The 27,613-nt window shown below is 38.2% G+C and overlaps 1 long non-coding RNA gene across 1 annotated transcript; it reads left to right on the forward strand.

Moving 5' to 3' along the window:
- Positions 1-11,693: 11,693 nt before the first annotated feature.
- On the forward strand, positions 11,694-14,191 carry LOC127520989 (uncharacterized). The gene is made up of 4 exons (XR_007932258.1): positions 11,694-12,848; positions 12,934-13,279; positions 13,386-13,513; positions 13,621-14,191. It is a non-coding gene; the product is annotated as an uncharacterized LOC127520989 (long non-coding RNA).
- Positions 14,192-27,613: the final 13,422 nt, after the last annotated feature.

Genomic DNA, 27,613 nt, shown 5'->3' on the forward strand with positions numbered 1-27,613 from the left:
AGGGTGGGAGAAAACAGGGTGGAGAGGCTGCGATATGTACCCAGATGGCTTCTCACTGTGGCTGTAGGCCGACTCCCATGTGCCACACTCTTTAATCTCCCTCAGCTGTGAAGCCGGGATATCTAAATTAGAGAGGAGAGGAGAGAGGAGCTGCCATTCTCCATGCTTCAGGTTGTTTATTTGCCGTGACTGGGCTGCAGAGGTAGAACAAATGGAGAGCCCAGGGAGAGGCTTAGGACTGCGACTCAGCTAAGAGCCTTTTAAGAGAGGGGCCATTAACGCCAGTCCTCCGCTACACCAGCTCGAATGGCCCGCCACATGAAGGAACGGCCACGGGCGGGAGAGGATAGGCTGTAACAATGCATCTGAGGCAAATGCATCATTACTTACCCTAGCGGATTTGTAAACAGAAAACCGGCCCCAGACCGACCATGGTCCCCTTATTCGAACCTCTATTCATTACAAGCAGAACGTCGGTGCTGCTCGCCTTTCAGTGGGTGAGGACGACCTCTGCCCGTATCATCCGTTGTTTGTGTTGAGCCGGGCTGTTGTTTACGGAAAGCGTAGTCTGTTTATGGGAGTATGCTAATGAGGTCATAGCCTCTAGGTCTTGAGATCAGAGAGGCTCAGCATGGAGCAGGAGCCCGAGGCGGCCGCCTCACGGGGAGCTGAAGGGAGAGAGTGTCTTACATGACAGTAATGCTGAAAACAATTTTTATAAGGCCCTGTTTATGACATGCTCGGTGGCAGAAAGGCTGTTTGCTGTCGAGACGGTTGGAGTACGTATCTTATGAGATGCTACAATCAAAGATAGCGAGATGGCAGGGGTGGGGGATGGTTTTTTATTATGAAATGAGAATTATTAGGGTAATCTAAGTAACTTTGTTTTTGTTCTGTACCATTAAGCAAATCCTAATTGCCAATTACCTTGATTTATAATCTAAAACGCTCCTCAAGAGTTCATTTAATGGCGCATTGGTAATTGAACATGGAAATTGCTTTCTTAAAAAAAGAATGAGGTGTCTTTTTGGTTTGGCACATTTTTGTTGGTGTTAAACACCCAGAAATAAGAAGTCAAAATAGATTCTGGTGGATTTATTAAAGGGTTAGTTCACCCCAAAATGAAAATTATGTCATTAATTACTCACCCTCTAGTCGTTCCAAACTTGTAAGACTTTTGTTCATCTTCGGAACACAACTGAAGATCTTTTTGATGAAATCTGAGAGATGTCTGTCCCTCCATTAACTGCCTTTGCAACTACCACTTTGACACTTTTGTGTTCCGAAGATGAACAAAAGTCTTACAGGTTTAGAACGGCATGAGGGCGAGTAATTAATGACAGAATTTTCATTTTGGGGTGACCTAACCCTTTAAGGTTATGTTTTACACGGGTGAATAATAATGTCTTTTTAGAGCAAACTGAAATCTCTTGAATTGCCAAACTTAACTGAACTTGAATACAATTAAACCATCATTAAATACAAAAAAAAAAAAAAAAAAAAAACCTCCTGTATGATGATAGTTTGAGGTTGGTTTCATCTTTCTATATATATATATATATATATATAAAAAAATCTTATGTCTCTCTTCAAGGGTAGAACTAGTGGGGAAAAATGTAATAAGGCTTTGCAGTTTTTACGACTTGAAAGTGGATGTCTCACTTATAGATTCTAACAAGGTCACAGTTGTCAACAAGTGGCAAGGCCGTGGAGTGATATACTGTGGCCTAAAGCAAACAACATTTCTCATCCTATTGGAATGCTTAGTGTACGAGCGGCCCAGGAAATCTGGACGCCCATCGCTGGGTCGAGATCCAAGGTGCTCCGAGCTCTGTCACAGGCCAACTCATTCTGCTGATATATGACTGGCTCAAAAACAACCTTCAAGCTGTAAGATATCCAACTATTTCTCTCTCTCAATGCCTCTTTTCATCACTTTTTAGTGAATAGTCTGTTAAAAAACACATTTGGGGAAATATGCCATGCTTTTCCTTGTCTAAACAAAAGGAATAAAAAATTGAAGTCTTTACTGATCCCACCCTTCAATTTGTTTTGGTATTTATGTATATTTTTTATTTATATGTAACTTGTAAGTTATATGCAATAGGTTTTTTTTTTTTTTTTTTTTTTTACCTGACATGTATTTATTGAAGTGATGCAATTAGTAAAAAGTCCATGGAGGACCTGCATACTTTGGCACACACCTGAACATGGAATCTCAACAGTTGTTTCCTTGCCCAGGTATGTCCCTCTCCCCAGGTCCTAATTAGTTTTAACGGAAAGCCATTATGCCATGGCAGCGTGGACACACCTGCAGGTGGTTGCAACCTCACTCTAATTGAAAAACAGTAATTAAAACCCCAGGTAGCTGGCCTCTGTGTTCACCAAGAAAGCCAGAGTGACACAAAAAGTTGTGAAGTTGGCAGGAAGAGTGTCGCAAGTCGCTTCATGAAAAAGAAACCTGTGCATAAAAGCCCCACTTTCATAGCCAGTCTGATATTACTTTGGGTAATTGTCCTCAGCTCAGGAAACCTGCCTGTTTTCAGAGTAAGAGATCAGATGGAGGACGAAGTGGTAACTTCGAGATTGATAGAAGCCAGACAGGCACAAGACTCTACCGAATGAGAAAGTGTCAGTCAGCCAGTTTATTGGTAGTCATTATTGAAAAGGGAGTCGCTCTTCTGCATTGATTTACAGTTGACACTAGCACATCAACTCTAGTCACTTCCTGCCTAGCAGGGTATCAGCTGCTATGAGAATTCATGGTTTTGCAGCTAATGTTTCACGTCTCTCGTGGCTGAAGTGATGAGGTCTGGACCATCTGATCACATTGTGCTTTCTTTAGTTGTGTGTTGTCAGTGGCAGACACGGTTCTCACATGGCTGTGCTGTCAAGCATCTAAAGTCTAAACCTCAGGGACTGGGCCCTAAATTCACAGCCCATATGGTGTGAACGAAATAAATAATTTGCTCAGTGGAGTGAAAAAGTATCATCGAAGCAATCTGTTGTTATTAAAGTGTGAGCACAGGGTTGAACAGGTATTGTTGTCACCTTTTAGAACTGTTTGGAGCTATTGAACAAAACATGATGTGCTTATTTCACATTTGACATCTAATTGCTAGAGCCAGAGGGTGAACTGAAACAATGAACAACACACTGAAATGATGCAATGACTGGTTCTCTCAGATCTTTCATTGGTGGCCAGACCAATCACAGCCAATCGAATTCTGCTCCTTTGACTCTAAAGGCCCGTTCACACGAAGAATGATCACTATGAAGATAACTATAACGATAATATAATTGCGTCCACACCAACAAACAATAACGGTCTGTTTATTCTAAGCTCACGTGCTGCGGTTTCAAAGTGTGTACAACATGTTTTTGCTGTTCTTGTTGCATTTACAAGGCTTTAACCAGCAGATGTCCTCAGCATGCTATGTTTCGAGTGAATAGCTAAGTGTAATCAATCTAATCTAATAGTGAATTTAGCTGACAAAGTCAATATATTGGGAAAACAAAACAAAAACAACGTCAGTCTTTTTCTCTGCAACTTCAAAGGAAAAATGTTGTCGAAACTAGCGCTGGATACCTGAGGTAATTTTATTTTACACTGTTTGCTAGCCTGGCATAATGATCTCATCATTAATACTTCTCACCATTTATTCCGAGGGTATGACTGATTGTTTTCCATACGTGTATATCCATTTTTTTTTTAAAGTAGTCTTGAAAAGGGGGTTTGAATTGTCAAACACTGGTGGCTTTTTCTGGACCTTGGTGATTAACTTCTCCGCAATGTTGTCTGCCATTTTAAAATTCGTGAGCCCTTAAATTAGAATGGATTCTGATTGGCTGTCAGTGTTTTATCGTTCAACAGCTGAAAAAAAAAATGGTTCTGAAAATGATCCCAACAATATAGTTCCTCTATATCATTATAGCTGTGGTGTGGACAGTGCTATTCTTTTATACTTAGAATGACTTTTAGAGCTATATCTTTATCGTTATCTTTATAGTTATTTTTCTCGGTGTGAAAGGCTGCACTTAAGTCCAATTTTTTATGCCCTTCCATTGCTAACTTCCCTCAGTCCAGTTCACTTGGATGTATGTCATTGCTTACGTTGCATGAGTGCCCACTACTGGCAGAACCCTTGAAATGGGTTTAAATGGAATGTCCTAAGCCCTTGATCACTTGGATTCGCTATGGAGCTGATTTATTACAATATTGGTAACACTTTAGTATAGGGAACATGTATTCACTATTAATTACGACTTTTCCTTCAATAAACGCCTAATTTACTGCTTATTAATAGTAAGTTAGTTGTTAAGTTTAGATATTGGGTAGGATTAGGAATGTAGAATAAGGTCATGCAGAATGCATGCATAATATGTACTTAATAATTACTAATAAACAGCCAATATTCTAGTAAAATGCATGCTAATAAGCAACTAGTTAAAAGACCCTAAAATAAAGTGTTACCACAATATTTTTCCCTTATGAATTTGTTTTACACACCATTTTATAGGCCTGTATGTATAGGCTTTTGGAGAAAATATAAAAAAAATTACACAAACGAAAATGATAACAATACAAGAAAATATAACTGTTTAAAAAACAGTCAACTACAAGTATTATGCAGTTAAATGTTAAAATAACTCTGATATCATACACTGCAGTTGTGTGGGGTGGGGCTAAATTAAGCGTGACCTGCTGTGACATCACAGGCTTGTTGCATTGTGGTCTATGGATCTGCCTGAAGATATACATACATATTGAGTAGAAATTGAGGGGTCAAAATCGAGGGGTCGAGGGTCTGTCCAAATAAACTTCCCTCGTCCATGCACTTGATGAAGTTGAACGCACTTCAAAATGTCGGTGGGGACGTGGGACGTGCTTAGGGAAGTTTGGGAGTGTATGTCTAAAAGGGGAGTTAAATGCAGCCTATAACAGAGAGTTCTGTCAGGACCACTATCGCAGATGATTGACAATTAGCATACAGTTTGGACTGGCGGTATGGTTCTGTTCTAAGCAAGAACTCCCTGTTCATCCATGCAGCCTAAGAGCAGGGAGCGCGGCGATAACCCCCCCCCAAACAAAACCATATGCCGACATCCCCTAACCGCAAACTGACATCGAAAAATCTGAGGGTTTTTTTGGCCTATACCCAGATATGGATATAATACAGGCCCTGATGCTGGAAAAAGTAAGACAGGCATGAATAGGACACTTCAGAAATGAGCAGCATGTCTCTCTGAAATAGCAGAGACTGGGGTGCTCTTATGTTACAATCAGCTGAGAAGAGCAGCATGCCCCTATAAATGCAGTTACCTTAATGTTTGGATGCAGCCTTTTAAATGACTGTATCCCATAATGCAATGTGTTCAATCTGACCTTCCATTTCTTATGTGTTGAATTAATCACTGTTTTACAAGATTCTATTCTCTTTTCCTTAATGGCTGATCAAAAACAGCACATTATTGTGATAACTTTTGTTATAACTGTTGTGATAACCCTCTTAAACAGTTAGCTCTATGCTAAGCTAGTAGACTAACTTCTAATTGAAAGATAACAGACACATGCATAAAGGAAAGGAATGTTTAATTTGACAGTTTAGCTTTGATAATATAATGTGACAGGTAATTTAAAAGTTATTAATTATTGTATTGTCATGGATAAGAATAAATACATCAGTGACTTTCTAACATTTGTAGTAAGGCACCCGATAGAGTACCCATAAAAAACTGTATCAGCAAATGAAATGGCTTGTGTTATGAGAATAGGATCTTGCATTACATCTGAAGTAATATTATCTTTTTCAAAACGTCCTTGGCATTACTGTTTGAAAATAATATTAGTTATGCGTAATTTCACATACCATTTATTTTATAAGCAGTATTTTGTCAATATTTCTGGAGCCAAAAATAAAAGATTTACCTGAAATAACTGATACAACGTTTTAATCTTATATTTTTGGCACAACGTTAAATATTATTATTATTATTAATTAATATTAATTAATTATAATAAAAGTAACTCACCAGTCATTTTTGACACCAAAATATTTACAAAATATCAAAAATAAAATGCCAAAAATAAAAGATTTACCTGAAATACCTGATACAGCTTTTTAATCTTTTATTTTTTGGCACATTTCACACAGGTGTAGTTATTTATTTTTGTAGGAAAACGGGTCCAGTATTTTTTTTGTCCTGCCCCTGTGGTGATCTCATTTATCTGTGAGAGAAAGATGTTTTTAATAAAAGTCCTACCGGTTTCCTGAACTCTCTTGCACCGTTTGAGTTCCCGGTTCCCCTTTCTGCGAAGCCCTCTGAGCAGTAATGCTACCGTTGACAGGTGATTTACAGAGACTGTTTCCAGAAAGCAGGATTAAGTAAGGACACATATTCAGCTGCCGGACACAGATAGCAGCCTCTGCTGTGTTTATGGATTCTGCTTAAGCAGTGGCTCAGGAATAGTCAGAGACTCTCAGCTTCACAAGTGCACAAACACAGCACTGAAGTGTAAGCCATCATGTCCTGCTGTGTTACACAGAAATAAAAGGTCTCTGTGTGCCACAGATTACAGAATTCAGAACGAGCTGGGAAGTGTTATGGAAAGGGATGAGAAGTGTAAGGAGTTTAACAATTCTGGTTCCAATTCAGATCCCTAAACAACTCTAGTTTGTTAATGAATACATTAATGATTCTTTTAGAACTTTTGGGAAAGAAATGGAAAGGACACTATCTTTTCAACTTCACCTGACCCATAACAAGCACCTTTGTTGGTGTAACCTAATATAGACACATTGGTTCAGCGACGTTAAATATTATTATTCATTATCATTAATTAATAATTAAGGTAACTCGCCAGACATAAGTTGTTAGTCTTTTATTTTTGCCACCAGAATATTTACAAAATGCTGCCTACTATGTAAAAATTGTATGTAAAATTATGCATTGTACAATGGCACACATTTCAGTACTACCAAGAGCTTTTTGTAAAAGATGTTAAAAAAAATAATAATAATTTAATGATTCAGATTCTGGTTCTGGTTCAATTTAATATTAAAATCGGTATCGGGTCAAAAAAATACTATTGGCGCATCCCTAGTCATTGCGTCACTGCAGCTGCTATGGAGGGGCAAACCTGTAAAAACAATGAATAAATAATTAAATATATGAAGAAATGTAAAAAAAAAAAAATATATATATATATAATTATGTATAATTGTATTTATTTATTTATTCATTCATGTATTCATTCATTTATTTATTTCCACATTTATTTATTTATACATTTCTTTGTCTGTATGCTAATGAGGAGGGTGTGTTTTCACCTCGGACATCAGCAATCGAGCTCAGAGTGGCAGTGCTGAAGCTTTGAGGCCGCAGTGACACCTTGTGGTGTGACTAAACAAAACGCAAGATGTTTGCCTTTGCAAGTCGTCACACAGGGAATGAAAGACTTAGAGAAAATCTTATATCACGATTTAAGTCATTTAATATCACCCTACCTGTAGGCTAGGGTTACCATCTTTATTCCGGACATGGCAGAAAAACATCGCCCGGTCAGGATTTCTTAATCGTCTTGGCACACATGAACAGAAGCAGCTTCCTTCGACAAATCTGATAAGTTGACACAGAAACGTGTGAAATGATCCACTATTAATCACATTAAATGTAAATGTGCTGGATGGGGCTCATAAGAGCTTGCGTTTATTGTCGATGAGACTGACATACCAGCTCACGCGGAGAGAAATCAGCGCACATTTCGCTGAAATCTATGCAAGCATATTGATCAATGCGTTTGAAATGCGGCTGCTGAACTGATCACATCTACAATTACTTAAACATAGATTCACAGTTACATTTTAGACATGTTGCACTACAGTGATTTACTTGGCCGGTAGGTCACTAGACTGTTGAAGTGATGTGGCAACCTTTACAACTTTTAGATTGCATATTTAATAAGGTTTGAGTAAAATTCCCCTGGAGCTCAATTTATAGTGGGAAATAGCATCTAATAGAAAAGTTTGTGTCTGTTGCTGTCAACATTGTTTTTGGAAGTTACATTAAAAATGCAGTTGGCTCAGAAATCTGAGGGGGCACGACAGGTGCTGTTTGAATGGGCATGATGCTTCTGTGTACGGATCTACAATGCATAGTGTGAGATGTGTGTCTCACTAGCTGTGTTTACATGAGCACCTTTTGTTTGATTTAATCCTGAATAATTCCAATTGATGACTTATGATTTATCAGTAGGCTATCTAAGAGCAGCATTGCCAAAGGTTTTGGGACGCCTGCCTTTACATGCACATGAACTTTAATGACATCCCATTCTTAATTGATAGGGTTTAATATGGAGTTGGCCCACCCTTTGCAGCTATAACAGCTTCAAATCTTCTGGGAAGGATTTCCACAAGGTTTAGGAGTGTGTTTATGGGAATTTTCGTGTAGTAAGAGAGAAACAACTGCACACTCACTGAAGCAAAAAGACTGATTTAATATACCAACGTTGGTATATTAAATCAGTCTTTTTGCTTCAGTGAGTGTGCAGTTGTTTCTCTTTTACTACACTGCAATTTTTCTCAACTAGCACCTCTTCAGGTGTGCGTTTGCTATTTCATATTCACTCTATGGTAATTTTTGACCATCCTTCTAGAAGCGCAGGGGGGGTTGTGAGGTCAGGCAGTGATGTTGGATGAGAAGGCCTGGCTCGCAGTCTCCGCTCGAATTCATCCCAAAGGTGTTGAGGTCAGGACTCTGTGCAGGCCAGTCAAGTTCCTCCATACCAAACTCACTCATCCATGTCTTTATGGACCTTGCTTTGTGCACTGATGCGCAGTCATGTTGGAACAGGAAAGAGCCATCCCCAAACTGTTCCCACAAAGTTGGGAGAATGAAATTGTCCAAAATATCTTGGTATGCGGAAGCATTAAGAGTTCCTTTCACTGGAACTAAGGGGCCAAGCCCAACCCCTGAAAAACAACCCCACACCATAATCCCCCTCCACCAAACTTTACACTTGGCACAATGCAGTGAGGCAAGTACCGTTCTCTTAGCAACTGCCAAACCCAGACTCGACCATCGGATTGCCAGACAGAGAAGCGTGATTCGTCACTCCAGAGAACACGTCTCCACTGCTTTAGAGTCCAGTGGCAGCGTGATTTACACCACTACATCCGACAATTTGCATTGCACTTGGTGATGTAAGGCTTGGATGCAGCTGCTCGGCCATGGAAACCCATTCCATGAAGCTCTCTACGCACTGTTCTTGAGCTAATCTGAAGGCCACACGAAGTTTGGAGGTCTGTAGCTATTGACTCTGCAGAAAGTTGGCGACTTCTGCGCACTGTGCGCCTCAACATGCGCTGACCCCACTCTGTGATTTAACGTGACCTACCACTTCATGGCTGAGTTGCTGTTGTTCCCAACTGTTTCCACTTTATTATGATACCACTAACAGTGGAATATTTAGTAGTGAGGAAATTTCACGAATGGGCTTATTACACAGGTGGCAACCTATCACGGTACCACGCTTGAATTCACTGAGCTCCTGAGAGCAACCCATTCATTCATAAATGTTTGTAGAAGCAATCTGCATGCCTAGGTGCTTGATTTTATACACCTGTGGTCATGGAATTGATTGGAACACCTGAATTCAATGATTTGGAGGGGTGTCCCAATACTTTTGACAATATAGTGTGTGTATGAAATATGTTAAACTGTATTTGCAGCTGTGTTTCAAACGCATTGATCAATATGCTTGCGTAGACTTCAGTGAAATGTGAGCTGATTTCTCTCCGTGTGAGCTGGTATGCGAGTCTCATCGACAATAAACGCAAGCTCTTATTAGCCCTATCCAGCGCATTTTCATTAAATGTGATTAATAGTAAATCATTTCAAGTGATTCCGTGTAAAAAAAAATATATATACAGGTGCTGGTCATATAATTAGAATATCATCAAAAAGTTGATTTATTTCACTAATTCCATTCAAAAAGTGAAACTTGTATATTATATTCATTCATTACACACAGACTGATATATTTCAAATGTTTATTTCTTTTAATTTTGATGATTATAACTGACAACTAAGGAAAATCCCAAATTCAGTATCTCAGAAAATTAGAATATTGTGAAAAGGTTCAACTTTGAAGACACCTGGTGCCACACTCTAATCAGCTAATTAACTCAAAACACCTGCAAAGGCCTTTAAATGGTCTCTCAGTCTAGTTCTGTAGGCTACACAATCATGGGGAAGACTGCTGACTTGACAGTTGTCCAAAAGACGACCATTGACACCTTGCACAAGGAGGGCAAGACACAAAAGGTCATTGCAAAAGAGGCTGGCTGTTCACAGAGCTCTGTGTCCAAGCACATTAATAGAGAGGCGAAGGGAAGGAAAAGATGTGGTAGAAAAAAGTGTACAAGCAATAGGGATAACCGCACCCTGGAGAGGATTGTGAAACAAAACCCATTCAAAAATGTGGGGGAGATTCACAAAGAGTGGACTGCAGCTGGAGTCAGTGCTTCAAGAACCACTACGCACAGACGTATGCAAGACATGGGTTTCAGCTGTCGTGTCAAGCCACTCTTGAACAACAGACAGCGTCAGAAGCGTCTCGCCTGGGCTAAAGACAAAAAGGACTGGACTGCTGCTGAGTGGTCCAAAGTTATGTTCTCTGATGAAAGTAAATTTTGCATTTCCTTTGGAAATCAAGGTCCCAGAGTCTGGAGGAAGAGAGGAGAGGCACACAATCCACATTGCTTGAGGTCCAGTGTAAAGTTTCCACGGTCAGTGATGGTTTGGGGTGCCATGTCATCTGCTGGTGTTGGTCCACTGTGTTTTCTGAGGTCCAAGGTCAACGTAGCCGTATACCAGGAAGTTTTAGAGCACTTCATGCTTCCTGCTGCTGACCAACTCTATGGAGATGCAGATTTCATTTTCCAACAGGACTTGGCACCTGCACACAGTGCCAAAGCTACCAGTACCTGGTTTAAGGACCATGGTATCCCTGTTCTTAATTGGCCAGCAAACTCACCTGACCTTAACCCCATAGAAAATCTATGGGGTATTGTGAAGAGGAAGATGCGATATGCCAGACCCAACAATGCAGAAGAGCTGAAGGCCACTATCAGAGCAACCTGGGCTCTAATAACACCTGAGCAGTGCCACAGACTGATCGACTCCATGCCACACCGCATTGCTGCAGTAATTCAGGCAAAAGGAGCCCCAACTAAGTAATGAGTGCTGTACATGCTCATACTTTTCATGTTCATATTTTTCAGTTGGCCAAGATTTCTAAAAATACTTTCTTTGTATTGGTCATTAGTAATATTCTAATTTTCTGAGATACTGAATTTGGGATTTTCCTTAGTTGTCAGTTATAATCATCAAAATTAAAAGAAATAAACATTTGAAATATATCAGTCTGTGTGTAATGAATGAATATAATATACAAGTTTCACTTTTTGAATGGAATTAGTGAAATAAATCAACTTTTTGATGATATTCTAATTATATGACCAGCACCTGTATATATATATTATAAGATTTTTCGAAGGAAGCTGCTTCTGTTCATGTGTGCCAAGACATTTTAGAAATCCCGACCGGGCAATGTTTTTCGGCCATGCCCGGAATAAAGATGGTAACCCTAGCCTATAGTTAGGGTGATATTAAATGACTTAAATCATGGTATAAGACTTTCTCTAATCATTCATTCCCTGTGTGACTTCTTGCAAAGGCAAACCTCTTGCGTTTCGTTTAGTCTCAGGTGTCACTGTGGCCTCAAAGATTCAGCACTGCCACTCTGAGCTCAATTGCTGATGTCTGAGGTAAAACACGCCCTTCTCATTAGCATACAGACAAAGAAATGTATAAATAAATGTGTAAATTTTTTTTTTTTTTTTTTATACATTTCTTCATATATTTATTTATGTATTTATTTATTTATCTATCGTTTTTGCAGGTTTGGCCCTCCATAAGCTGCCGTTAGAAGCTTCATTTCCTATAGAAACAGTCAGACGCACACTTAGGACTGCGCATATGCATTTGCTTGATCCAGCTATTCATAAAATGCATAAAATTAAGGTTGAACCGCTGTTGTCTCGTGGACTACTTTAAAGATGTTTTTACTACTTTTCTGGACCTTGAATGTGGTAGATTTCATCAAAAATATCTTAATTTGTGTTCCGAAGATGAACGAAAGCCTTACGGGTTTAGAATCACATGAGGGTGAGTAATTAATGACAGAATTTTCTATCCCTTTAAAATTATGCATGTCAAGAAGTTGGTCAAAAGCAATGATTGACACAGTACTGCAGACAAGTTGAAATGTTTTTCTGAGCAATTTTAAATTCATTGAATTCAGCAATTTTTTTCTGTCACATATAATTTTGCTTTGCAAATTTGAATATGGCAGCAAATTTCATTGCTCTTAAGTTCTACAGAGCAATGAAGTGCTGAACTGAGCAACGCCACATCACATGATCACCACTTTAACCTTTATCGAGACTTACACTTTTGACTAAGCTATGCATATTAATTAGTATGAACAGGCTGACTTCACACATGCTCCTGCACTCTGACATAATGTCACATTTGCTGAAAACAAAGTCTCAAAAATCAGATGTCTACGGAGAAGAAACACACACAGACAGCTTTTATCATTTACACGACTGATTCAAAGAGACTGAAAATGTCAGAGAGCATTTATGGCAATATAAACACTGATGGAATATATGAAATGGACGGAGAAGACAGAGAAGAGATGACTAGCGATGCCAATGCAGATACTATAAAGAGTCATGATGTCAGGAGAAGAACAAAGAACCAAACACCTCAAAATACAGGTACTTAGACTTGATTCATTATAACAACAACTAAAAAATTTTATTCATACTAATACTTTTAAACAACCATGTCTCTGGTGTTCAGGAAGTGATTGTGTGAAGATAAGCTCCAGAGCAGCTGCAGTGTGTTTGATGCTGCTCTGTGTTCTTCTGCTGACTGCAGTCATAGTGCTGTGTGTCCAACTCTTTACAAACATCGACCTCAATTCAATTTACGAACATCGTTTCAATTCAAGAGCAAAAACATCATGGAAGAGAGCTACTAACCAAGATTACTAACCTGACAGAAGAGAGAGACAAGCTACTCAGCAAGAACACAAACTTGACAAATGAAAGGGATGCATTATTATCCAAGAATGACAACCTCACTAAACAAAGAGACCAGTTAAATCAAGAGAGAAATGAACTGGTGAAGACGCTTAATGAAACAGGTAATCTTGAACTGCAGCTAAACCAATTCACTAACTAAAAAATAAGCCTCTTCATTCAGTGTTGGTAGGAATATTGAAGCAATAGTTCAACTGACTGTGTTTACAGATGGATGGTTATACTACAAATTCAGTTTTTACTTCATTTCCTTTGTGAAGAAGAGCTGGACTGAAAGCAGAAAATATTGTACAGAGAGAGGAGCAGATCTGATCATCATAAACAACACAGAGGAACAAGTGAGTGAAAAAAGTGGAGGAAAAGGGCTAAAAAAAAGTATACTGTTTACGTATGTGGATAAGCTAGGAGATTAAACAATGTCTGTTTTCCTGATTCATCCTGTTAGGAGTTTGTTAACAAGATTTCTGGTCATAATGGATTCTGGATTGGTCTAAATGAAGAGGACAAATGGAAATGGATCTGTGAGAAGAGCTTTGTAAAGTATCACATATAATGAAAAAAAAGTTTATTCAGCACATTTTTAACATGAATAGAGGATTTTCTCTTCTTAACCACCAAACTTATTTACATTCTTACATTTAATATGGTGTTTTGCATGTTACTAATGTTTTTTTCTAATCATTTTATCATTATTTTATTAAAGTGTCACTCCACACTGGTCAATGTCAGTTCTGTAACAGCAGACAGTGTTTAAGTGTTTTTAAGAATCATATGTAGAGGATACAACCTCTTAAACTGAGTAGCATCCAGAAATAAAACACACTGTAACCTTCTTTAGAAAGGTTTGACATGATTAAATATACAGATTAGCCCTCCTGTTATGTGTAAATTTCAGAAATGTTTTTGTGTGGGGTCAAAACGCCCCCAGACATCACTGATTGGGTAAAAATGTATACAGGCATATTGAAAACTCTGTAACAAGATGTGCATGTTTATGAATTCTTCTAATAAATACAATTAGCATATTTTTCAGAGATGTCAAAGTTGCTTTGGGGTCAACTTGACCCCAGACATTACAGGGGGATTAACAACTCTAGTTCATTAATGATTCCATTAATGATTCAATTAGTCAGAAGGAACTCTAAAACTTGAAACTTCTTATATATAATGTCGGTTCTCAGCTTCAGACCGATTTCCTCTCCAGAGCTGACAAGAAGGATCACTTTACTATCAATTAACATCGACATGTCTTCGTTCCTGATTGACTGTAATGGCAACATTTTGAACTCCCTCTTCAGCTCTTGTTCGGGTCAATGACTTTTGATTATTTGACTACATGTTGAAGAAGAATTGAGTCTGGAGATGGTTGGCTGGCAGTTGGCCTCTTGACTAAACATCTAACTACTTTGATTGTTCCATATGCCAGGTGGTACTTGTGCCTGTACCCAGAACATTCATACTAATTTGGCTCAGAATTTGGAGTGGGTAATGGTTAGACTCTGCGAATGCGCATGAGCAGACATCCGCACCTGCTACGATTCCCACCGAGTACTGTTCTCCCAACATATTCAAATGTGATTAATCACTATATTATGATGAATCCACATCCTTATCCATGGCAAAGTAGGGTGTGCAAACACCATTTCCCAAATTTTCCAAGCTGCTATGTAATTTGATTTCCTCAGGCAGTTGGAATAAAGTTAGAATGCACATGAGGTTAAACCGCAGGTGTCATGAGCCTTAAAACATTTTCACTTAACCATTTTGCAAAAAGCCATATCCTTTTTCAGAGGTCTGACGGACTGGGAAGTCAAACAGAAAGACATTGGCTTGAAGGAGCAAATGGCCCAGTTCTCTGTGGTTCTGTCACCCGAGCAGTAAATGTGGACCCCGCTCCGCCTGGGGGGCCTTTAGCCGTTTCCGCACCTGCACGGACCGGGGTGGCCACGCTTCTTCCCTTAGCCACCGTGGAAAATGCACATTTTAATTGAGTCCCTGCTGAGTCTCGGGAAAGATATTCAGACTCTCTTGCTTTAACAGATGGTGCACTATTTTTACCCCCACCTGCTGTTACACTCGGTGGGGAGAAAGGCTGCAGCTTAATGGTCTCCCATGGGCTTCCTTTCTCTGACACGCTCCATGGCAGGTTTGAGCACACCTGGAGGGAGAGGCTTCAGTAGCAACACAGCCCGCTCAGTAACCCAGAAAAGAGAACATGAATCTCAGAGTGTGCTTTAATTGTTAGAGAAAATTGTCGACAGTCAGCGGAAGACCTGGTTGTTGTACTTGTCGTGGCGGTGACGGCCGACCGTGATGGTTAAGTCAAACCCGGGCGCCAATTGACTCCGAATGGGCACACGGTTGAGAACGGACTTTATGAAAGCTGAGCGGTGCATGTTCGGAGTGCTGTGCTGGAACTTACTTGACAGCTTAGCTTCAAGAAGTGGATTAGATTTTGCAATTTCTCCTGATTTTGATTCCTTCGAACTCTTTCGTGTCCTTTTTAAGCTTTTAAAGTGATGATTATGTGAGAAAAGTCTAATGCTGCTTCCATCAGCTTTCATCAGATTTTACCCATTTGTAGGTTATTTTTCATTTCTGTCTCTTCATGCTTTGTAAGGCATCTCTTAAAATATGCGTACAGCTTGGAGGCCAAAAAAGTGACAAAAGTGGTATTTTTATGATTCATTTCAATTCATTCACACTGCATGCACAAGCAGTGTATAAGTGAAGATCAGTATGACTGTAAGAACAGGCTCACACAACTTTATACCAAACTACATTGCTAAAATTCTTTAAGCAACTGTCATTAAATGTAAAATGGGAGTTGCTTTGAGAAGTAATACAAACTTGATCACAGCCGTGACTTATTCATGATACAACACTAGCCTCGAGTACTTTATTGCTTTTATAAAACGGTTACCACACAATACAAATATTAAAGCCAAAAATATGTATCAATGCAACTTTCATGAAGTAAATTTTCACTAAAGCCTTCCTTCCGCCGGAAAAAAAATAGTCCCTGACCGGGAACAGCAACAGAAGTTACATTATTACGCCATTAGATGGCGGCAAAGACTGTCTTTATGAGTGCGTCAGTCAGTAGCGAAGACTTTTACATTGAAAAGACTGAATTGTTGTGAACACGGAACAAGACGCAACTGACAAATGCTTTGACTAGCGCTGTCAGTCACAGGAAATCCCCTTAACCGTTAAAAGGACAAGATAATACATCAGACATTTAAACAGATTTTTATTATGAACATAGGACTGACCTGAAGGAAAATGCTAAATCTGAATGCAGGTAACACACTCACTCACTTGTTCTCTTTCTCACAATACTCTTCTACATAATACAGTAAGCTTCAATGAACAATATCAATTGAGAACTTACAGTTTACGTTGCTAAGAGTGGTTGCTAAGGGTGTTGTATAGTGATACACAGAACCGTTGGGTGAAGCGGTCATAGACGTGTTTTATTGTGAATAAAACACAGCTATTGACCAATCAGAATCAAGGACAGGAACTAACCGTTTTATAAAGTTTAATATATAATACTTTAAAGTCATACTTACTGTTTTATAAGTTTTACAAAATGTAAATCTTCCCAAATACCCCTTGAAACCTGATCAAGTACTTCCAAGGCTGAAAGTGCTAATAACTCGCTGTGTGTGTTGTATCTATGGATATTTATAAGTGCTTGGTAATATTTTTTTTTTTATTAGATCCCTTTATTATTATATGCACCTCATTTATATTGTTCTAATTTCTCTAACAACTTCTTTGGCATGCATTAGGATCCTTAATTTATGTCGCAGCAGCAGGCTCTAAACGATCATCATTTAGACTTTCAAGATTACTATGTGTTTACAGAAAAAAAGACATCTCCATCTCTAGTCCTTTTTAATACATTAAGGTATAAGCAACAGATGAAAAGATTGGTGACATTCATTTTTTCAATCTTTGCAAGACATCCAAGAGCCCAATTTTGTCTTCGAGCTCTGGGTAGATCAATACAACGCATCAAGAACATCCATCACCATTCAGGAAGTTCGGTGGCACTTGAAATTAATAAAGCAGTGGCAATAAATCAGAGACATGGCTGTGATGGGAATGTGATGGCAAAAGAAAAGATGGCACGATGGAGAACATCAGCATAACAATCAAATTGTAAAAGATTCAGGGCTTTTCAATTATGAACTTTGCAGCTGAAATAAGCTTACCTATGACTTTCAGAAAACCACCGTCAGCTGATATTTGATGGGCACTTTAGGTAAAATAGTCTAGACTTTGATTGGATCAGATGCAATGAAACTGAATTGATTGGTCCATGAAGAGATTCGTGCACCAGATCTTAGATTGACTAGTTGCACTCCAGGCTCTTAGGCTTTACCTTTGAAACCAAATTACTGAGGTTAAACAAGAGCTGTTTACAGATTATCTGGGTCTAGGACCCCCATTCATGATCTTAATAGGACATCTTCTATAAATATTTACAAAGGCCATCGGGAGGCTATTACCGAAACATTACTTTCAGATGACTTCAATGCCCTTTGAAAATCCCTCTTGATATGAATCTGAATAGTTAGTAGACCATGAAAAATAATGGACATTTGTTGGACAGTGCACACTAGCAAGCAGTATGATTGATTCAATGGGTCTGTGTTTAGCTCGACAGCCCCTGGTAAAACTACACCATTATGCTGGCAAAAATGTATTAATCACACCATACTGTATATTTTATTTCATCACTTAGTACCAATGAACAAAGATTCTTCCAGGGCTGCATACGGCAGCCAAATGACTGCCACTGAGATGAATGGGAATGCTAATGGATGGCTTTCTCCAGGTAGTATAGACCTCTTTGGATTGATGTGGGCAGCCAAGCATTTTAAAAAAGTTTCCAGATGACCACTTCCATGGGAGATCTTTTATTCTCCAGTCCTGCTCCAAATGCATCATTGGGAGAATCATCCTAGCTGCCTTTTTTGTCCTGGACAGGCTACTTCTCGCAACACAAAAGACGTCAATGGCAAATTATTTTAACTAAGCAGCCAACTTGTTTGCATTCCAGACCTCATGTCGAGCAGCGTGCTTCAGTCAATAAAACTTAATATCGGAGACATTTCCTTCAATCTCATCCCTCCTCCTCTTCCTCCACCTTCCTCCCTTTGTTGAACGGATCACACAGTCATTAATCAGCCAGTATCAACAGAAGCTCAGTGAAGTTTGCTGAGGCTAAATTTGGACCATCCATCACCCCGCTGAGTTGTCTCATAATAAAAGGCTGCATACATTTTTCTTGTGTTCACTGTGGCAGGCCCTGATAGGATCTCTTTGTAGAGTTTGGTCCACCCCTGATTCATTAGCTTGCAGAGTGGTAGCGACAGAATAAACGCCTGCTGGATGTAGATGCTATCGGAGCGTGATAGATACCCCTGCCTCTGAAATTAGGCAGGTGGACACAGAGAATTTAGAATGGAGCGGATCTCAATTGTGTGCCAGTCATTCTAATTCAGATAACTGTTGCAGACACTTGAGAAGAGAGGAAATATGACAAAACCTACAGACCAGCCTAGATTTAGAACATGTAGTGCAACGTTACACGTAGTGCAACGTCTTTAAGATTGGATGCAGCGCTTCGGTGCAAACGGTGCTAATATACATTCACGGTATGCTGTAATTCTACCCCAAAAAATCTTGATCCTAACTTTTCTCTCCATACCAAAATCTCATATGGCGAGACTGTGATTCATCTTTTATGAATCGATTAAAAATTGGTGTCTGGGACGCCATGAGCCTGGAGACTACAGTGAGTTTTTAAAAGCTTTCCTTAAATATGTGATATGTATAAATAATGCTCATAAATGGCTATTGAGGCATGAATCTCATACCTTCAAAGAACATGTTTGATTGAAAAGAGCCGTTCAGACCATAGATGGCAGTAACTTACCACGAGCCTGTGCTGACCTGCAAAAAAAGGAGACATTCCCTAATGGTTTGTGCAAAAGAGCTATGTTATGTCAAATTAGTCGCTTCTTCTAAAATTGCAGTCCCAACCCACCATGCTTTGCACTAAGGATTCAAAGAGCTGTCATTTAGTGCTACAAGCAATGTAATTACATGCAAGAGGGAAAAGGGTCTTTCCACATGCAAATGACTTGATTCGTGCAGAATATGATGATGGTAACTTTAAAATAACATTCAAATTTATAGTGACCCCTGGATGTTTTTAAATGTTTGAATTTACCTATATATTTATATACATTTTAAGTATCATTTAAGTGTTGATGAAGTGCATCATTAAAATCTTCTTGGGCTTTTTTTATTATTATTTACAAGTCAATGATTTTGTCTAATGATTTATTGAAATTAAATGTATTTAAAGAACCACAACTAATAGACAATTCAGCAAAGTGTGAAAGAAATTACATCTTCAGGGTTAATTCCATGTGCAATTGTAGCAACTACAACCTTGTGTTTTTAGAAGACTCAGAAAATAGCAGAATCATTTACATCAGCCCGAACTAACACACGACTGTCCGAAATTAACTAACATGCTCTTTATACAAAGCCATTAGTTCCCAATGAGGAAGCAGCAAGTGCATGATGAATTAGGAAGAACGAGAGAATAGTTTAAATATAGAGATGAGGGGATGGAAGTTCTTCATCTTGTTGACACCACGAATAAGAAATGGAAAATCAAGAGGGAGGATCGATCATACTGTGTGCTTGTGTAATTCCAGCCGCCCTCTCATCAGTACATGGCTTGGAAAGGAATACTACTTTCTGAATACTGTATACACTGTATACCAACTACCAACTATTTTTGAAAAATGTTTTTTTTCTTGATATTATGACATTTTGCTGATAACATTTCAAACCTCACACGACCTTATTTTAGAAATATGTTTTTTAAATGTTAATTTATGTTGCATCATTGTTATTTTTCATTTTAATTAAATTTCATGTTAAATTATTTTAGCTCTTGGCATATAAAATGAGTGGAAAAATATGGGACTAAAATGTCATCGAGCACATTGCACTGTGGGATATTTTGTGCAGTGTTTTGTATATACTGTGCAAATATAGGTTTCAAAGTATTTGCATTCTGTGCACAGAATACATACTATATAGTCTACTCCAGAAATAGTTTGCTTAGTGTGTTAGTATGCTGTTCCGAACATAACCACTGTGAATGGTTTAATTAGTCACACTGGAAATAGAAAGTACAGATGCAACAGATAGGTTTCAGAGGTAAAACTCCTATTCATTTACGCCAGAGGGGAACAATATCTTATAAACCTTTAAAAACAGACTACGAGGTTAATTGCTTGTATATGCTTTTGTTAAAATCATCAGCCTGCATTGTTTCAACTTTATTTTTTACAATAATTGTGTTTCACAGCAGAATTCCTGGTGAAAACTACATTACCCATGATTCTGCAAAAAACTCCACCAATCAGAGAACTGAAACAAGCAAATTGCACCAAAAGAACTCTTTAGCCCCGCCCACTCCTGTGAAGCACTGCAAATGACGTAATAGTTTCCCTACGCTCTCAAACTACTTAAACATTTGTATATATGCTCTATGTATAAGCCATTAGGATAACTTTGTACAACCTACCTTTGTAAAACTACCTTTGTCCGATTTTCAAATACTTTTTTGCTTCAAATTAAAGTTTAATGTTTTGTTTCATCTCGTAGCTGGCTGGTTTGAAGACACATGCATGGCTTATAAAGCTTTAATGAAGGCTTTTTAAAAATCCCTATGGGAAAAATATTTTGTGAACCAAGGCCGCTTGAAAAATGTACAAGCACTGTTGCACTCTATAATCAAGCATTTGTGGGATAGAGTATTCTGTGCAGTGTGCTCTCTTGAAAACTGCATATTTTGGCAATTGTAGTAGGTCATCCAGGCATTCTATGCTGAAAATTTGCATGTGCACAGTAAACACTTACCACAGAAACAGTACCTATTATGTTATGTTAGTATACTATTTTAGTCAATGGTTTACCATCATTCAAGTAGAAAGGAGAAAGAGGTTTGAGAGAAAACAAGTCAAAGGATAATGTGTGCTGGGAAGGACAGCCAAAATGAGGCATTTCACATTTTTCCCCTGGGAGGGCAATGACTTCCCAAACGTGTGCCGAGGTTTCTGGCAAGCTCACGTGTTCTGCAATGACAGAGAACCAAATTCTAAAAAAGTAAAGGATGGACAGAGATTGAAGACCGCAAATACAGGACGGACGGTCTGGTTTCAATTTCAGATCGCTCGGTTTTACCAGATTCAACAGCAGCTGTTTACTAAAGAACAAAATGACTTTGCCTGTTTCCCTTAGGCGAAAATCTAGTTAGATCGATTCTGAATCAACAGCAGTTATTGGCGTATTATCAATGTGAATAAAACGGGTAGATTGGATGTTGAAATTGCTTTCGATTGAACACCGGTGGTAGGGAAGGTTAACAAGCATTAAAGCACCTCTGTGGTAATTTGATTGAATAAACCTCTGCATGCTAAACCAACCAGACAGAAAGAGTCTCCAGCTCGCATCTTGAAAATGGCAGCACAAGACATTTGAGAGAGTTTGGTGCTGAAGGTCATGTCTGGGTTGGGAGTGTCCTACTGAGAGCAGGCTGACACACCTCGGCCTCTGCCAATACTTCCTGCAGGGGGTCTTGTTTCAGGAAGTGATATTCGTCAGGTAAGGGTGTGAGGTGATAAGAAAGGGTGACAAGCCGCCCATATTCATACAGATACCATCTGCTCAAGTCTGACATGCCATACATAAAAATGTAAAATAAGACACTGGCTCCCTAGACAGGCCCAAGGTGAATGAGGCAGACATACGCTCGATGGAGTTGAACTGTTTTAATATTAATGGTTACATCTCTTACGTCCTTTAGAGGGTAATGACTGTAACTGCCAAAATGGCGTCAGTGAGATGAGAGGATGAGGAGAGTGTTATGTAAATGAACTCTTTACATAGGTTTTCAGAACCACAAATGGCTCTAGGGACTACGTTAAAGGAATGAAAAAAAAAAAATCCAATCCAGCTTATTTTTGAAATCCATTTGATTTCGTTTTGTGGAGCCAGTATTATTTTAGAATAATTTATATAATATTATAGTATTTATTAATATCTTGAATTAGATTTTATCTTTATAATCTTCAAAAATCTGAAAAAAAAAAAAAAAATAACAGTTTTAGTTTTAGTTAACAATAACAAAACTGTGTGGAACACAAAACAAGAATTTTGTGCTTGTGACTGGTCTCTCCTTTCCATCCAATGGGAACTTGAGCTTTCAAGCTTCAAGAAGGACAGCAAACAGCATAAAAGTATAATAAAATGTCATAAAAGTTTTTTGAAGTTTTACCATAGAAGATCAGTCCAGAGTTGTTAACTAAGTACAAAAGGATAATTGAGCCAGTGAATTTAACTCTGATCCGAACCGAATCAATTTAATTAGCAAACAAATCATTCCATCTGATTTTACGAACTGGATCAGCCGATTCATCTGAATCAATTTGTTCACGAATCGCTACTTCTCTCATGAGCTCTCATGAACGTGCCAAAGAAAACAAGTTATATTTTGCTTCGTTATTGAAGCTTATTTTTCGCCACGGAATAAAGGTAAAGGCAATAACCTCACAAATTTGACATCACGAGTTTACATGTCGCAATTTTTAGACACACGTTTCACATGCAGAATTCTGAGAAGAAAGGTAAGAATTGTGAGATATGAACTCGCGACTGCAAGAAAAACGTCAGAATTGTGATATTAAAAATCAAAATGACCTTTTATATATTTTTATTTCGTGGGCTTCCATTTGTCACATAAATAAGACTGACTTGGAATATATGATTCATGAGTCTCATGGACCACTTTTATAATAATTTTATGCCGCGTTTTCGTCCTTTTGGAGCTTGACAGCCCCAGCCCTCATTAACTTCAATTATATTGAAAAGAGTCGCCAGGATATTCTTCAAAATACAACTTTCCACGAAAGAAAGAAAGTCCTACTGGTTTGCAACGACGTGAGGGTCAGTAAATGATGACAGAATTGTCATTTTTGTCTGAACTATCCCTTTAAAGTGTGTTTGTGTTTGTGAGGGAAAATATCTCCACCATACAGCCTGACAACGGGACACCGTGATGGTTCTTTTTTTAGTGGAGGATGAATATGTATGACCATCTCTGAATGTATACTCCCCATGTGTCTGCGCATGTATGGCTGTGTATGTCTGAGCAGCCTTTTGCTGCTAACAAGAAGCTGTCCATCTATTTTGTTTATGTGTATGGCTCTCGTTGTTGCTTCAAGCTCAGGCCCAGGTGAGGGAAAAATTCTGGCAGACACACGACTGCATTAACATAGAGTGCAAAGGCAGGCAGGCATACATTCCACAGGAGACACACTACATTCTCCATCCTGCTGCTGTGGCAAAATGCATACAGGCCAAAGAGAAAAAGAACAGAGAGTGCTGCAAACCATTTCAGTACACGTGAGAGCATTGGCTTTCATGCATGTTTATGTCTGCTTTCTGAATTCAGTGTTGTTCAGTGCATATAAATGTGTTCAATCAAAAGCTGTTCTCACATGCTATGGCAGACACATGCATAGACTACTAAATCAATGCATACATCCATATTGAAAGATGCTTTGTGATGCTTGTGACACCATATTTAATTTCAGTCAAGTTAAAAAAAAAAAGATCTGTGTTCAAAAGACTGCCTCAGAGAATGGTGTGGGATGATTGATAGCTTCAGTTACTGAATAGGGTGGTGGAAGTCTTTTGTGGTTAAGGGGAGGTGACTTCGCTGGGGTCAACTGGTGAACTGGAGCAATATTGAGAGATCTCTATCACCATTGTGCCCTTGAATGAGGCACTTTCCAACAGATTTCTCCATAGTGAGCACTCACTGTTGTTACTGAAAGTTGCCTTGAATAAATGAGAAGTTACAATCATAAAAAGCCATATGCATTTAAAGTTCTGTATTTAGCAATACATTCACTAATGGTTACTCAAAACCCTAAAAATTGCTAGGTTATTTCAACCCAAATTTGGGTCAAATATAGACAAACCCAACCCTTGGGTTAAAAATTTAATTAAAAAATTTAACCCAATGGCTGGGTTTGTCCATATTTGACCCAATATTTGGTTGAAACAACCCAGCATTTTTTAGAATGTAGGAAAGATATGGAGGTAACACTTTATTTTCATGGTCCCCTTTAGAAATTCTGTAAGTAATGTTGCACCTACATTTCAACTAAAGCCGCTTTTCCACCAAAATTACAATTTGTCCCAGGAACTTTTTTCTCTCCAGACCGGTTGCTGTCTGCATTTCCATCGCAGTCTAAAGTACCGTGAAGATTAAGTCCAGTGACGTAGGACTGTGCTCGACTTTCCAGGCTCTGCTGGATTTCGTCCTCCACATATGAGCTTAATAAAACCTGAACCTCGTTGTCGGTCCATCGGTCATATTTTTTTTAAACTCCATTGTTGATTCGAATAGCAAACAACTCTTACTGCACGCACTGCAACAGGCTTTTAAAAATGGTGGTTGAAATAAAATGCTGTGTGAACTCAAACAATCAGCATGTTCAGTGTGCAAGTCCCACCCCCCGAAGGTTCCCGAACTTTGAAAAAGTACTACCTCGCGAGCAGGGACTTTCTGAGGGGGAAGTTTTTACGCAGAACTTCTTTTAGACCCTGGTCCCTGCGGTCAGGACACACCGAGTACAACCCCAAACTCCCTAGTTCCTGGGAAAAGTTCCTGCGGTGGAAATGCGGCTTAACTATCATTAGAGACTGTCTGCTTAATATCTGCTATAATATATGAGATCTGACCACACACTCACTTGCAAAAAGTTTTTTTCATTATCCAACGTTTCGGCACAAAGCCTTTGTCATGGTATGATTTCTCTCAGAGTAAAGGGAGGTATAAGTAGACAATCAATCACAGGTGCATACAATTAATCCCAGTTAAATATACAATCAGTCAAATAGCAACTCTAAAAAAATCCCACTGTCAAATAAAACATGACAAAAAATAGGAATAAATATACAACAATCAAGTAATCATCAATCAGAAACAGCATCACACTATAAAAAAACTTTATAAGGGACATAAGTTACAATCGAGAAAAAAAAAAAAAAAAAAAAATATATATATATATATATATATATACATAGACCATCAGAATCCCATTCATAGAAAACAATTTGGATCAAAGTCCACATTCAGACCGTAAGGAACCAGAGTTCTCAGTTTATGTATCCAGTAAGCTTCACGTTGAAGTAGAATACGGTCAGGATCACCTCCTCTAAAGAAACTCTCTCAATACCTACATACCGTAGAGAGATAATGGGATGGTTAAACTCAACAAAATTTGCAGCCAATGGATAGTTCATGTTTCTACATCGAATTGTGCTATGATGTTCAGCAATGTGCGTTTTTTAACTTGTTTTACCAACATATGATTTACCATAGGGGCATGTTATAAGATAAATGATTGCTTTTGTTTTACAGCTTATTATTCCTTTAATAGGAATTGGTTTACCAGTGTTCGGATGTTTAAATGAAGTACACCAGTATGTATAGCTACATTGGCTGCATGTGCCACATCGATAGTTACCTTCAGGGATCCATGTTAATATAGTTTGTGTTGTGACAGGTGGAAGAGGTAAATACGATCTCACCAAATGATCTCTCAAGTTATGTCCGCGCCTGAACACCGTGAGAGGAGGATCCTGAAAGGATTTAAGTTTTACATCAGTTTTCAGAATATGCCAAAGTTTGTTAATTATCTTCTTAATTTGTTCTGCAAATTTAGTATATTTTGTAGTAAAAATCACAGAAAATCTTTTTTGACTTTTATCTTTCTTCCTTAACAGGTCCAAATGTGATTGACCCTCAATTTTTTGTTCCGCTGCTTGTATTTGCGTTACAGTATAACCTCTATCATTAAACGATTTTTTTAAATGATTAAAATTCCTATTAAGATCGCCTGGTTTGCTGCAGATTCTCTATCGACACATTTGACTATATGGTAAACTGTTCTTTAAAGGTAAAGAATGATAGGAATCAGCTCTCAGAAAAGTGTTACGAGCTGTAGGTTTCCTAAAAAGATCTGTATTACCTTCTCTGATTATCCACAAATCCAAAAAAACTTTATTTGGATCAAAGTCCATTGTAAATGTCAAGAATTCAGAGCAAGCATTCAAATATTGAAAAAAAAGAGTAAAGTTGTGTAACATCACCTTTAAAGAGACAGAAACAATCAACCAAATATCTCTTCCAAATCAATATATTAGTAGAAAAAACATGATTCGAATAAACAAATTTATCTTCAAAGAGAGCCATATAAAGGTTCGCAAAAGAGGGTGCAAATTTGCTACCCATGGCCACACCTGTTTTTTTTGGATAAAAAAAAATCATTCTGAAATATAAAATTGTTGTAGGAAAGTACAATTTCAGATAGTGTCTTAATACATTCATTAGAAGGAGTTAGGTTATCACGTTCAGATAAAAAGTGAACCATAGCTTCAATACCTTCTTTGTGTGGAATACATGTATATAAAGATTGAACATCAAAAGAAACCTGTAATATATCCTCAGGTACTGGATTTATTGAGTCAACATATGCGTGGTATCCTTCAAAAAAGAAGGCATTTTTAAAAAGAAATCCACAGAGAGATAGAGAATGTTAATGAACCAATTCCTGATATTATTGGACATCCTGGAGGAGATTCAAGGCATTTGTGTATTTTAGGTAAGGTGTAAAATGTAGAAATAATGGGATTTTTTATTTTAAGAAATTCAAATTCTCTTTTGTTAATCTCACCAGATTGTAACATTGAATCAAGAACAGCATTAATTTGTTTTTTAAAAGTTTGAGTCGGATCTCCAGGAAGTTTTTCATAGAAATCCAGATCTGAGAGTTGTCTTTCACATTCTCTTACATAATCATTAACATTCTGAATCACAATCGCCCCTCCTTTGTCCGTTGGTTTTATTATAATTGTCTTAGTCTGTAAGTCAAATAGAGCATCTCTTTCCTCTTTAGATAAATTATCATATCGTCTTCGTGTTTTTTTTATCGCTAAATAATGCCTCAACATCATGTTCAACCAATCTACAATAAGTTTCAACTGATGAATTTCTGTTCAGAGGTGGATTAAAAGAACTTTTAGCTTTAAAAGGGGTTCTACTCTTCTCATCTTGAGTTGAGATTGTACATTCTTGTATATGTGATTGAGAACTAAAGAAATCTTTAATCCGGATGTTTCTATGTACAGGTCAATCAGGTCAATGTTTCTATGTACAGGTCAATCTTAATATCAAAGTCTTTTGCTTCAAAACACGGAACAAATGATAATCCTTTATTCAGAACGTAAATGTGAGAGGAATTCAGTGTCTTACTAGAAAGGTT

The sequence above is a fragment of the Ctenopharyngodon idella genome, chromosome 10, assembly GCF_019924925.1.
Source record: "Ctenopharyngodon idella isolate HZGC_01 chromosome 10, HZGC01, whole genome shotgun sequence".
NCBI classification, from domain to species: Eukaryota; Metazoa; Chordata; class Actinopteri; order Cypriniformes; family Xenocyprididae; genus Ctenopharyngodon; species Ctenopharyngodon idella.